Raw genomic sequence first — 14,755 nt, forward strand, 5'->3', positions numbered from 1 at the left:
AAAGTACTAAACAAACGAAAATTAATAATTAAATAACTAAAAAACACTTTCTTTTTTTAATGATTTTTGGCAATATAAATGAAGATAAAATTAGTAATGAATAAAAGTGAGAAAAAAAGTCAAAATGTGAGAAAGGTGGGATTTAAACCTGAGACCCTCGGTTGCAAGTCTTACTTCCTTACCAATTGTGCTATGTTATTTGTTTGAAATAAAAAGTCAATTTGAAAGTATATGAAGCATAGACAAACATTTAAGAGTACAACAACAATAATAAAACAATGCACATAGAACAACAATAACAACAGTAATGGAGAACAACAAGAACAACAGTATTGGAGAACAACAAGAACATACCGCAGAGCTCCTTGGAAAAGAAGTGTTCTTTCGTTGGTTAAGCTCCTTGGAGAAGAAGTGTTCATTCGTTAGTGTTAATGCTCTGTATTATATGATTGGCTTTGATGTTTGGCTAAAATGTAGTAGCAGCAATATGTAATAGGATGTATAGAATTAGCAAATATAAACATGTACAAAATAGGTACACCAGCAAGATGTTCTATGGAATGTTAAGACATGCTCTGTGACAACATGTCTTATGAGATGTCATATGCAAAATCTCATGACATTGCGCATGGTAAGCTGAAATATGAAGATTCTAGATGTAATCAATAGATGCAAAATATTCTATAGAATATTATGTAATCCTATGTGGCGCAGATTTAAATGTCAAAAGAATCAAGTCAGAATATTGAAGATTATGTAGTTTCTAATTATGGAGTCAATTTAGGAAACTTATAATTAAAGACCTTTCTTTCAGCAGAAGTTTTCTGCTGATTTGTAACAGTATATAAAGCTGTGAATGAAGGGCCAAGTCCAGTTTGGAATAGGTTATAAATAGGAAGCTTTGTAACCTAGTTTTTTTAAGCAAGCCAAGTATTGAAAACATGTAAACATTAGGGTTTGTTAAGGTAGATCATCCGAGTTGTGGGATGGCTGTCATGTCCTTCTCAAAACCTGTAGGTAAAAGAAGTATTGTCCTTACTCGAATCTTGTAGGTAAGAATTGAGTGATTTGTTTCTTGATCAAAGCTGTTGAGCAAGATCGAGTTGTTTGTCTTGAAGTGTGTCTTCAGTTTATTAGTTGATGTTATCACTGATTGTGATTGAAGGGATTTGAGGGGGGCCTCATACCTAGGTGAGTCTTAGGTAGAAGTATATTACGGGTAGTATTAAGTTATTAAATCGTAAACTGGTGGTTTTCTAAGGGTCTATGAATTGATTCTATTTAGTGGACTTATCCCTGGCTTGGTAGCCCCCAGAGTAGGATTGTGAATCCGAACTGGGTAAACAATTCATTATGTTATTTATTTTCTGCACTGATTTATTAATCTGTTCAGTAAGGGATGTCATAACATCGTATATGACTTCAGGGATTACTTCCAAAGATTGTGGTTGTATTGAACCACCTCAGATTAAAGCTTGCATGCGATACATGTGTTATCATTATGCTTAAATGGTTCCAGAAATCTTATGATCTGTTAGCATTCAAGTGTTGAACCTAAATTGAAGTTGATCCTATTTTATTATTAGCCTTTATAATAGACTAGATGTCACGACATTCTATATGACATCCAGGTTCTGTCATATCAGAATTTCAGGTAGAGCTTGAAAATTGAATTAGATGGACACGAGAGTCAAAATTAAAAGAAACTTTATCTCGATAAACTTAAAAAATCGAGGTAGATTAGCCGACGTAAAATATATATAAAAAATGCACCTTTTTGATCGTCAAAAGAATAAAAAATTAGGGAGTATTTATCTCGGTTTTCAGGAAAACCAATGTAACATATCTGACGTAAAATCTAGAAAACATAATGGCGCCTTTTTGGTTCTATATAAAACATTAAATATCAGAAGTTGGGAATCGAACCTCAAACCCTTAGCATATATTTATTTCAGATTTATAAATATCTGAGGTAACAATTTTATTAATATTTTTTTAAATAAAATAATTCGCTCCGTTCACATGTACCTGCAATTTTGTTTCGTTCGTTGTGAAAGCTTCATCATGAAAAGTGTTATTTGTTGTAGTGTGGCATTACTAGAAATTTCTTGCATTCATCCAGTTTTCACGTTTCGAAGCTAAAAAATTACTATGACGGTCCACCTGTGACCAATCATACTCTGGACCCATCAGTCACAATTACCCGGGTTGTCATCCGACCTGCTTAGGTTCTTAGAGCTCGTTAGGCGCAAACACCTACATAATATGTAAATAGTTGTTAATTCATGGGTGAGACCACCTGTTGCTGAAGCCACTTGGGAAGAGGTATCATATGCTCCAAAAAACTTATCCGGAGTTCAACCTTGAGGACAAGGTTGCCGTGGAAGAACATGGTAATGATATGTGCTCAGAGCCCCCTTCAAACCAAATTTCTACTATTGAGCCTAATGAGGATGGAAGCCCAATTTTTAGAAAGAGTCAAAGGGCTAGAAAGCCACCTATTTGGGTGCAAGACTTTGACTAAGTGAAGTCACTACAGTGGCGAACTGCCACTACTTGCTATTTTAATTTTTAATTATGTAATGGAAGCTTTCATGTGATCCAAAAATTTAGGAGGTTTTTTAGAATGATTTTTTATCTTTCGCATAATCATTTTTGACATAAATAAAAGACATACAATTGTCTCCCAATTTTACATTCATTTCTAACTTCTTCCTTCTTTTTGAAGTTGCACTAACTTGAATAGAGTTGATACGTTAACAACAGTTCGTATATGATAAATATATAAGGGCAAAAAGATAAAAGCAATTAAAAAAAGGGTTAATAAATCTTTTGTCACTTGCCATTTAGGCGAGTTTTGAAAACCTTATAAAAAAGTTTGAATTTCTCCTCTACAATATGAAGATTCTCTTGTTTTGGCCGTTCAAAAAATTTAACCATCAATATCCTATTAAATGTCATATAAAATATCTCATTAACAATCCACTTAAACTTCGTTAAAAATATCCAATCCAATCCATCCATTGAGAATAAAATACATTCAATCCATCCATTTAGATTATTTTAATGGATAGATATCCATCCAAAAACTTAATTTAAATATATTAATTTTTTAAAAAAATATTTTTAATAGAATATTTGTTTTACGTTTACAGAAATTGTCAGCATCCAGAAATTTCGTTCGTTGTGAAAGCTTCATCATGAAAAGTGTTATTTGTTGTAGTGTGGCATTACTAGAAATTTCTTGCATTCTTTCAACTTTCACGTTTCGAAGCTAAAAAATTACTATGACGGTCCACCTTTGACCAATCATACTCTGGACCCATCAGTCACAATTACCCGGGTTGTCATCCGACCTGCTTAGGTTCTTAGAGCTCGTTAGGCGCAAACACCTACATAATATGTAAATAGTTTTTAATTCATGGGTGAGACCACCTGTTGCTGAAGCCACTTGAGAAGAGGTATCAGATGCTCCAAAAAACTTATCCGGAGTTCAACCTTGAGGACAAGGTTGCCGTGGAAGAACATGGTAATGATATGTGCTCAGAGCCCCCTTCAAACCAAATTTCTACTATTGAGCCTAATGAGGATGGAAGTCCAATGTTTAGAAAGAGTCAAAGGGCTAGAAAGCCACCTATTTGGGTGCAAGACTCTGACTAAGTGAAGTCACTACAGTGGCGAACTGCCACTACTTGCTATTTTAATTTTTAATTATGTAATGGAAGCTTTCATGTGATCCAAAAATTTAGGAAGTTTTTTAGAACTATTTTTTATCTTTCGTATAATCATTTTTGACATAAATGAAAGACATACAATTGTCTCCCAATTTTACATTCATTTCTAACTTCTTCCTTCTTTTTGAAGTTGCACTAACTTGAATAGAGTTGATACGTTAACAACAGTTCGTATATGATAAATATATAAGGGCAAAAGGATAAAAGCAATTAAAAAAAGGGTTAATAAATCTTTTGTCACTTGCCATTTAGGCGAGTTTTGAAAACCCTATAAAAAAGTTTGAATTTCTCCTCTACAATATGAAGATTCTCTTGTTTTTCCCGTTCAAAAAATTTAACCATCAATATCCTATTAAATGTCATATAAAATATCTCATTAACAATCCACTTAAACTTCGTTAAAAATATCCAATCCAATCCATCCATTAAGAATAAAATACATTCAATCCATCCATTTAGATTATTTTAATGGATAGATATCCATCCAAAAACTTAATTTAAATATATTAATTTTTAAAAAAAAATATTTTTAATAGAATATTTGTTTTACGTTTACAGAAATTGTCAGCATCCAGAAATTTCGTTCGTTGTGAAAGCTTCATCATGAAAAGTGTTACTTGTTGTAGTGTGGCATTACTAGAAATTTATTGCATTCATCCAACTTTCACGTTTCGAAGCTAAAAAATTACTATGATGGTCCACCTTTGACCAATCATACTCTGGACCCATCAGTCACAATTACCCGGGTTGTCATCCGACCTGCTTAGGTTCTTAGAGCTCGTTAGGCGCAAACACCTACATAATATGTAAATAGTTGTTAATTCATGGGTGAGACCACCTGTTGCTGAAGCCACTTGGGAAGAGGTATCATATGCTCCAAAAAACTTATCCGTAGTTCAACCTTGAGGACAAGGTTGCCGTGGAAGAACATGGTAATGATATGTGCTCAGAGCCCCCTTCAAACCAAATTTCTACTATTGAGCCTAATGAGGATGGAAGCACAATGTTTAGAAAGAGTCAAAGGGCTAGAAAGCCACCTATTTGGGTGCAAGACTTTGACTAAGTGAAGTCACTACAGTGGCGAACTGCCACTACTTGCTATTTTAACTTTTAATTATGTAATGGAAGCTTTCATGTGATCCAAAAATCTAGGAAGTTTTTTAGAATGATTTTTTATATTTTGTATAATCGTTTTTGACATAAATGAAAGACATACAATTGTCTCCCAATTTTACATTCATTTCTAACTTCTTCCTTCTATTTGAAGTTGCACTAACTTGAATAGAGTTGATACGTTAACAGTAGTTCGTATATGATAAATATATAAGGGCAAAAAGATAAAAGCAATTAAAAAAAGGGTTAATAAATCTTTTGTCACTTGCCATTTAGGCGAGTTTTGAAAACCTTATAAAAAAGTTTGAATTTCTCCTCTACAATATGAAGATTCTCTTGTTTTGCCCGTTCAAAAAATTTAACCATCAATATCCTATTAAATGTCATATAAAATATCTCATTAACAATCCATTTAAACTTCGTTAAAAATATCCAATCCAATCCATCCATTGAGAATAAAATACATTCAATCCATCCATTTAGATTATTTTAATGGATAGATATCCATCCAAAAACTTAATTTAAATATATTAATTTTTTTAAAAAATATTATTAATAGCATATTTGTTTTACGTTTACAGAAATTGTCAGCATCCAGAAATTTCGTTCGTTGTGAAAGCTTCATCATGAAAAGTATTATTTGTTGTAGTGTGGCATTACTAGAAATTTCTTGCATTCTTCCAACTTTCACGTTTCGAAGCTAAAAAATTACTATGACGGTCCACCTTTGACCAATCATACTCTGGACCCATCAGTCACAATTACCCGGGTTGTCATCCGACCTGCTTAGGTTCTTAGAGCTCGTTAGGCGCAAACACCTACATAATATGTAAATAGTTGTTAATTCATGGGTGAGACCACCTGTTGCTGAAGCCACTTGGGAAGAGGTATCATATGCTCCAAAAAACTTATCCGGAGTTCAACCTTGAGGACAAGGTTGCCGTGGAAGAACATGGTAATGATATGTGCTCAGAGCCCCCTTCAAACCAAATTTCTACTATTGAGCCTAATGAGGATGGAAGTCCAATGTTTAGAAAGAATCAAAGGGCTAGAAAGCCACCTATTTGGGTGCAAGACTCTGACTAAGTGAAGTCACTACAGTGGCGAACTGCCACTACTTGCTATTTTAATTTTTAATTATGTAATGGAAGCTTTCATGTGATCCAAAAATTTAGGAAGTTTTTTAGAACTATTTTTTATCTTTCGTATAATCATTTTTGACATAAATGAAAGACATACAATTGTCTCCCAATTTTACATTCATTTCTAACTTCTTCCTTCTTTTTGAAGTTGCACTAACTTGAATAGAGTTGATACGTTAACAACAGTTCGTATATGATAAATATATAAGGGCAAAAGGATAAAAGCAATTAAAAAAAGGGTTAATAAATCTTTTGTCACTTGCCATTTAGGCGAGTTTTGAAAACCCTATAAAAAAGTTTGAATTTCTCCTCTACAATATGAAGATTCTCTTGTTTTGCCCGTTCAAAAAATTTAACCATCAATATCCTATTAAATGTCATATAAAATATCTCATTAACAATCCATTTAAACTTCGTTAAAAATATCCAATCCAATCCATCCATTGAGAATAAAATACATTCAATCCATCCATTTAGATTATTTTAATGGATAGATATCCATCCAAAAACTTAATTTAAATATATTAATTTTTTTAAAAAATATTATTAATAGCATATTTGTTTTACGTTTACAGAAATTGTCAGCATCCAGAAATTTCGTTCGTTGTGAAAGCTTCATCATGAAAAGTATTATTTGTTGTAGTGTGGCATTACTAGAAATTTCTTGCATTCTTCCAACTTTCACGTTTCGAAGCTAAAAAATTACTATGACGGTCCACCTTTGACCAATCATACTCTGGACCCATCAGTCACAATTACCCGGGTTGTCATCCGACCTGCTTAGGTTCTTAGAGCTCGTTAGGCGCAAACACCTACATAATATGTAAATAGTTGTTAATTCATGGGTGAGACCACCTGTTGCTGAAGCCACTTGGGAAGAGGTATCATATGCTCCAAAAAACTTATCCGGAGTTCAACCTTGAGGACAAGGTTGCCGTGGAAGAACATGGTAATGATATGTGCTCAGAGCCCCCTTCAAACCAAATTTCTACTATTGAGCCTAATGAGGATGGAAGTCCAATGTTTAGAAAGAATCAAAGGGCTAGAAAGCCACCTATTTGGGTGCAAGACTCTGACTAAGTGAAGTCACTACATTGGCGAACTGCCACTACTTGCTATTTTAATTTTTAATTATGTAATGGAAGCTTTCATGTGATCCAAAAATTTAGGAAGTTTTTTAGAACGATTTTTTATCTTTCGTATAATCATTTTTGACATAAATGAAAGACATACAATTGTCTCCCAATTTTACATTCATTTCTAACTTCTTCCTTCTTTTTGAAGTTGCACTAACTTGAATAGAGTTGATACGTTAACAACAGTTCGTATATGATAAATATATAAGGGCAAAAAGATAAAAGCAATTAAAAAAAGGGTTAATAAATCTTTTGTCACTTGCCATTTAGGCGAGTTTTGAAAACCCTATAAAAAAGTTTGAATTTCTCCTCTACAATATGAAGATTCTCTTGTTTTGCCCGTTCAAAAAATTTAACCATCAATATCCTAATAAATGTCATATAAAATATCTCATTAACAATCCACTTAAACTTCGTTAAAAATATCCAATCCAATCCATCCATTGAGAATAAAATACATTCAATCCATCCATTTAGATTATTTTAATGGATAGATATCCATCCAAAAACTTAATTTAAATATATTAATTTTTAAAAAAAATATTTTTAATAGAATATTTGTTTTACGTTTACAGAAATTGTCAGCATCCAGAAATTTCGTTCGTTGTGAAAGCTTCATCATGAAAAGTGTTACTTGTTGTAGTGTGGCATTACTAGAAATTTCTTGCATTCATCCAACTTTCACGTTTCGAAGCTAAAAAATTACTATGATGGTCCACCTTTGACCAATCATACTCTGGACCCATCAGTCACAATTACCCGGGTTGTCATCCGACCTGCTTAGGTTCTTAGAGCTCGTTAGGCGCAAACACCTACATAATATGTAAATAGTTGTTAATTCATGGGTGAGACCACCTGTTGCTGAAGCCACTTGGGAAGAGGTATCATATGCTCCAAAAAACTTATCCGTAGTTCAACCTTGAGGACAAGGTTGCCGTGGAAGAACATGGTAATGATATGTGCTCAGAGCCCCCTTCAAACCAAATTTCTACTATTGAACCTAATGAGGATGGAAGCACAATGTTTAGAAAGAGTCAAAGGGCTAGAAAGCCACCTATTTGGGTGCAAGACTTTGACTAAGTGAAGTCACTACAGTGGCGAACTGCCACTACTTGCTATTTTAACTTTTAATTATGTAATGGAAGCTTTCATGTGATCCAAAAATCTAGGAAGTTTTTTAGAATGATTTTTTATCTTTTGTATAATCGTTTTTGACATAAATGAAAGACATACAATTGTCTCCCAATTTTACATTCATTTCTAACTTCTTCCTTCTATTTGAAGTTGCACTAACTTGAATAGAGTTGATACGTTAACAGCAGTTCGTATATGATAAATATATAAGGGCAAAAAGATAAAAGCAATTAAAAAAAGGGTTAATAAATCTTTTGTCACTTGCCATTTAGGCGAGTTTTGAAAACCTTATAAAAAAGTTTGAATTTCTCCTCTACAATATGAAGATTCTCTTGTTTTGCCCGTTCAAAAAATTTAACCATCAATATCCTATTAAATGTCATATAAAATATCTCATTAACAATCCATTTAAACTTCGTTAAAAATATCCAATCCAATCCATCCATTGAGAATAAAATACATTCAATCCATCCATTTAGATTATTTTAATGGATAGATATCCATCCAAAAACTTAATTTAAATATATTAATTTTTAAAAAAAATATTTTTAATAGAATATTTGTTTTACGTTTACAGAAATTGTCAGCATCCAGAAATTTCGTTCGTTGTGAAAGCTTCATCATGAAAAGTGTTACTTGTTGTAGTGTGGCATTACTAGAAATTTCTTGCATTCATCCAACTTTCACGTTTCGAAGCTAAAAAATTACTATGATGGTCCACCTTTGACCAATCATACTCTGGACCCATCAGTCACAATTACCCGGGTTGTCATCCGACCTGCTTAGGTTCTTAGAGCTCGTTAGGCGCAAACACCTACATAATATGTAAATAGTTGTTAATTCATGGGTGAGACCACCTGTTGCTGAAGCCACTTGGGAAGAGGTATCATATGCTCCAAAAAACTTATCCGTAGTTCAACCTTGAGGACAAGGTTGCCGTGGAAGAACATGGTAATGATATGTGCTCAGAGCCCCCTTCAAACCAAATTTCTACTATTGAGCCTAATGAGGATGGAAGCACAATGTTTAGAAAGAGTCAAAGGGCTAGAAAGCCACCTATTTGGGTGCAAGACTTTGACTAAGTGAAGTCACTACAGTGGCGAACTGCCACTACTTGCTATTTTAACTTTTAATTATGTAATGGAAGCTTTCATGTGATCCAAAAATCTAGGAAGTTTTTTAGAATGATTTTTTATCTTTTGTATAATCGTTTTTGACATAAATGAAAGACATACAATTGTCTCCCAATTTTACATTCATTTCTAACTTCTTCCTTCTATTTGAAGTTGCACTAACTTGAATAGAGTTGATACGTTAACAGCAGTTCGTATATGATAAATATATAAGGGCAAAAAGATAAAAGCAATTAAAAAAAGGGTTAATAAATCTTTTGTCACTTGCCATTTAGGCGAGTTTTGAAAACCTTATAAAAAAGTTTGAATTTCTCCTCTACAATATGAAGATTCTCTTGTTTTGCCCGTTCAAAAAATTTAACCATCAATATCCTATTAAATGTCATATAAAATATCTCATTAACAATCCATTTAAACTTCGTTAAAAATATCCAATCCAATCCATCCATTGAGAATAAAATACATTCAATCCATCCATTTAGATTATTTTAATGGATAGATATCCATCCAAAAACTTAATTTAAATATATTAATTTTTAAAAAAAATATTTTTAATAGAATATTTGTTTTACGTTTACAGAAATTGTCAGCATCCAGAAATTTCGTTCGTTGTGAAAGCTTCATCATGAAAAGTGTTACTTGTTGTAGTGTGGCATTACTAGAAATTTCTTGCATTCATCCAACTTTCACGTTTCGAAGCTAAAAAATTACTATGATGGTCCACCTTTGACCAATCATACTCTGGACCCATCAGTCACAATTACCCGGGTTGTCATCCGACCTGCTTAGGTTCTTAGAGCTCGTTAGGCGCAAACACCTACATAATATGTAAATAGTTGTTAATTCATGGGTGAGACCACCTGTTGCTGAAGCCACTTGGGAAGAGGTATCATATGCTCCAAAAAACTTATCCGTAGTTCAACCTTGAGGACAAGGTTGCCGTGGAAGAACATGGTAATGATATGTGCTCAGAGCCCCCTTCAAACCAAATTTCTACTATTGAGCCTAATGAGGATGGAAGCACAATGTTTAGAAAGAGTCAAAGGGCTAGAAAGCCACCTATTTGGGTGCAAGACTTTGACTAAGTGAAGTCACTACAGTGGCGAACTGCCACTACTTGCTATTTTAACTTTTAATTATGTAATGGAAGCTTTCATGTGATCCAAAAATCTAGGAAGTTTTTTAGAATGATTTTTTATCTTTTGTATAATCGTTTTTGACATAAATGAAAGACATACAATTGTCTCCCAATTTTACATTCATTTCTAACTTCTTCCTTCTATTTGAAGTTGCACTAACTTGAATAGAGTTGATACGTTAACAGCAGTTCGTATATGATAAATATATAAGGGCAAGAAGATAAAAGCAATTAAAAAAAGGGTTAATAAATCTTTTGTCACTTGCCATTTAGGCGAGTTTTGAAAACCTTATAAAAAAGTTTGAATTTCTCCTCTACAATATGAAGATTCTCTTGTTTTGCCCGTTCAAAAAATTTAACCATCAATATCCTATTAAATGTCATATAAAATATCTCATTAACAAGCCATTTAAACTTCGTTAAAAATATCCTATCCAATCCATCCATTGAGAATAAAATACATTCAATCCATCGATTTAGATTATTTTAATGGATAGATATCCATCCAAAAACTTAATTTAAATATATTAATTTTTAAAAAAAATATTTTTAATAGAATATTTGTTTTACGTTTACAGAAATTGTCAGCATCCAGAAATTTCGTTCGTTGTGAAAGCTTCATCATGAAAAGTGTTACTTGTTGTAGTGTGGCATTACTAGAAATTTCTTGCATTCATCCAACTTTCACGTTTCGAAGCTAAAAAATTACTATGACGGTCCACCTTTGACCAATCATACTCTGGACCCATCAGTCACAATTACCCGGGTTGTCATCCGACCTGCTTAGGTTCTTAGAGCTCGTTAGGCGCAAACACCTACATAATATGTAAATAGTTGTTAATTCATGGGTGAGACCACCTGTTGGTGAAGCCACTTGGGAAGACATACAATTGTCTCCCAATTTTACATTCATTTCTAACTTCTTCCTTCTTTTTGAAGTTGCACTAACTTGAATAGAGTTGATAGGTTAACAACAGTTCGTATATGATAAATATATGAGGGCAAAAAGATAAAAGCAATTAAAAAAAGGGTTAATAAATCTTTTGTCACTTGCCATTTAGGCGAGTTTTGAAAACCCTATAAAAAAGTTTGAATTTCTCCTCTACAATATGAAGATTCTCTTGTTTTGCCCGTTCAAAAAATTTAACCATCAATATCCTATTAAATGTCATATAAAATATCTCATTAACAATCCACTTAAACTTCGTTAAAAATATCCAATCCAATCCATCCATTGAGAATAAAATACATTCAATCCATCCATTTAGATTATTTTAATGGATAGATATCCATCCAAAAACTTAATTTAAATATATTAATTTTTAAAAAAAATATTTTTAATAGAATATTTGTTTTACGTTTACAGAAATTGTCAGCATCCAGAAATTTCGTTCGTTGTGAAAGCTTCATCATGAAAAGTGTTATTTGTTGTAGTGTGGCATTACTAGAAATTTCTTGCATTCATCCTGTTTTCAAGTTTCGAAGCTAAAAAATTACTATCACGGTCCACCTTTGACCAATCATACTCTGGACCCATCAGTCACAATTACTCGGGTTAAATACGTTTTTAGTCACTATAAATATACGACCTTGCAATTTTAGTCCCTCTAAAATTTTTCTTCAATAAATGGTCCTCGCAAATTTTTCTGTCTCCAATATGGTCCCTCCCGTTAATTTCCACTAACAGAGGCTGACTTGGCACGCCACGTGGAAAACATTTTGACAGAAATCTAAAAACGTTTGAAATTGCAAGGGTTTTTAACCTCCTCTAAACTAACCCAAGAAAAACACAAAAAAATTGGTTCTGAACTTTTCTCAAACACATTGCAAGCAAGTTTGACAACACATAAGTTCTGGACTTTTCTTGAAGAAATCCCATTTGGCTTACTGCAGACAAATTTTAAGATTTACAATGTTACATTTAATCAAGATACTTTGCCAGGGTGGGTTATGACTATTGCTTGGCTTATGTATTCAATGTGGTTGTAGATCTCTTTTGTGGAACCTTCTCGTGAATTTGATGAGGACCATATAATAAAGAAATTTGAGAAAACTAATGCTGGTACCTCTACTAATGACTGGTAAAGGGGGGTTACGAGAGCGCTTTTTGAAAGCGCTGGTATAGCTAATTTTATAATTAAATTTTATTTCTCATTTGAATCCCATTACTAGTACTCTCTCTCTCATTTTATTTCTCAAATCAACTCTCTATCCTCTCTTAATCTCTCACCAAACCTATTATGAACAAACGACGGTGCTCACGGTGGCGCCACCGTGTAGGTTCCAGAATTAGGATTTTTTACACCAATGCGTTCGTCTGATCCTTCTCAACACGAATCCGAAGGTAGTTTCTGTAAAACAACCACTGAAAAGCGCAGATCTACAAAGAAAGATTCGAAAACCTAAGCTCAAAAGGTGATTCACTATTTTGTGATTAACTGATTATTTACTATGTTTGTTCGTGTTTTACAGAGATTGAAGCAGATTTGAGAAAGGGGCTAAAAACCCTAGATTCAAAATCGATGCAATATCGTGATGTCAAGACAAGAAAATGGAGAAAGTAAGATAGAAAGAAAGAGAGACTGGAGAAACGGCCTAAGTTTGTTTTACCCTCGGGTGAGATCTTTCCGATCTGGTTCTTTGCTCTTCGTCTCCTTTTGCTCTCTCTGTCTTTCATCCTTGTCTTTGAATGTCTATGAGGTTATCCCTTTTTTATTCTGAAGGATTTTCGTAAAAGGGAAAATGATGATTTTTTTTATTAGGGTTTGCTTGCCGCTGCTGCGTTTTTTCGTGAACAATGGTTCTCTCCTTGATAATTGTGCTAATGATTAGTTAAATAATGATGTAAGCTAGGGTTTTCTTGTATTGGACTGATATTTCCTTTCTGAAAACAGGCCTAACTTGACTCTTCTTATAACTCGTATTGGGCTTTTTGTTTATTAATTTTGTTTGCTCTTGATGGATAATCTGTACAGCAGTGAAAATGTTGTTTATTTTGGCTGAAATGAATTACTTTTGTCCCTTTTTACCACTGAGTTACTGTGATATTCTTTTGAATTCTTTGTAGTAACTCTTTTTTTGTGAATTGCAATTTTACCCTTTCACTGTGAACCAAATAAACTTTGTGATTTGTAGTGAAAGAAATAATTTGGCCTGTGATTGTTGTATGAATTTTGTAAATAGAAATGATATGAGGCCCATTCCCTTAGGCTTGAATTCAATGAAGCACAATTACTTAAACTGATTCCTTTTTGAAAATCCTAATGATGAGTTGTGAAAAGTCTCTTGAGAACCTTTTGTTTTTATTCAAATGCTTGCTAATTGTTTGCTAATAGATGTAACTTAGGCCAAATAGTTGCAATGGAGAATCAATTGGAACTAAACAACTGAGATCAACCACCAGATATGCAGCGGTCACTACTTCTATTTTGTAAGTCCGAAAACAAAACATTTTATGATTATATTAGTGTTTCTTAATACTGATTATTTCAAAAACACAGCATTTTATGATTATATTAGTGTCACATGATATTACGAATTTTATCATGCCATTTTCCAGAATGTCTGTAATTCCGTCTTCTCCCGTTGTATTGAAGTTGTTGTTGAATTTTTGTGATGAATTGTTCATAATTCAGGTTTGAACACAAGAACCTCATTGCCAAGATCATGGATGCTTTCCCTCTATCTCTAAGAGTCTCGACTAGAGCTGGAAAGGACTATGAATTGCAGCAGCAACATTTTTTTGAATCTGCAGGGCTGGCCAGAGCTTCTACTTCCTCTCTACATCAGTGCCTCTATTGTAGTGCTTAGTGTTGTAGTCTTTGTTGTTGAAGTTGCTTGCTATTTGTAGGATTTAGAAATAGGTGGAGAGCTGAATCTATAGGTGGAGAGCTGAACCAATGTGGTATTATCTAAAGTAAAGGATGGATACTTATTTGGTTGTAATTTAGGGAGTAAGAAGATTGAGTATTATGTAGTTTTTCTTTTACAAAAAATCGAAGATTGATATTTATTATTTGTCCAAGTTTGGGGTATTGGTTTTAGAACATTTATGTATTTTATTGATATATTAATTATTTGCATTCTCAAGTAAAGAAAAATAATGAAAGTTTGAGAATTCTTTTTTTACATATTTATAATATATAGCGGAGGTCAAAACCCCCCACAAATTGGCTAAAAAACCCTGCAAATCAGCCACATTTTTTGTAGTGAAAGTGCTTTTCTG

This window comes from Vicia villosa, linkage group LG7, assembly GCF_029867415.1.
Source record: "Vicia villosa cultivar HV-30 ecotype Madison, WI linkage group LG7, Vvil1.0, whole genome shotgun sequence".
In the NCBI taxonomy this organism is placed as follows: domain Eukaryota; kingdom Viridiplantae; phylum Streptophyta; class Magnoliopsida; order Fabales; family Fabaceae; genus Vicia; species Vicia villosa.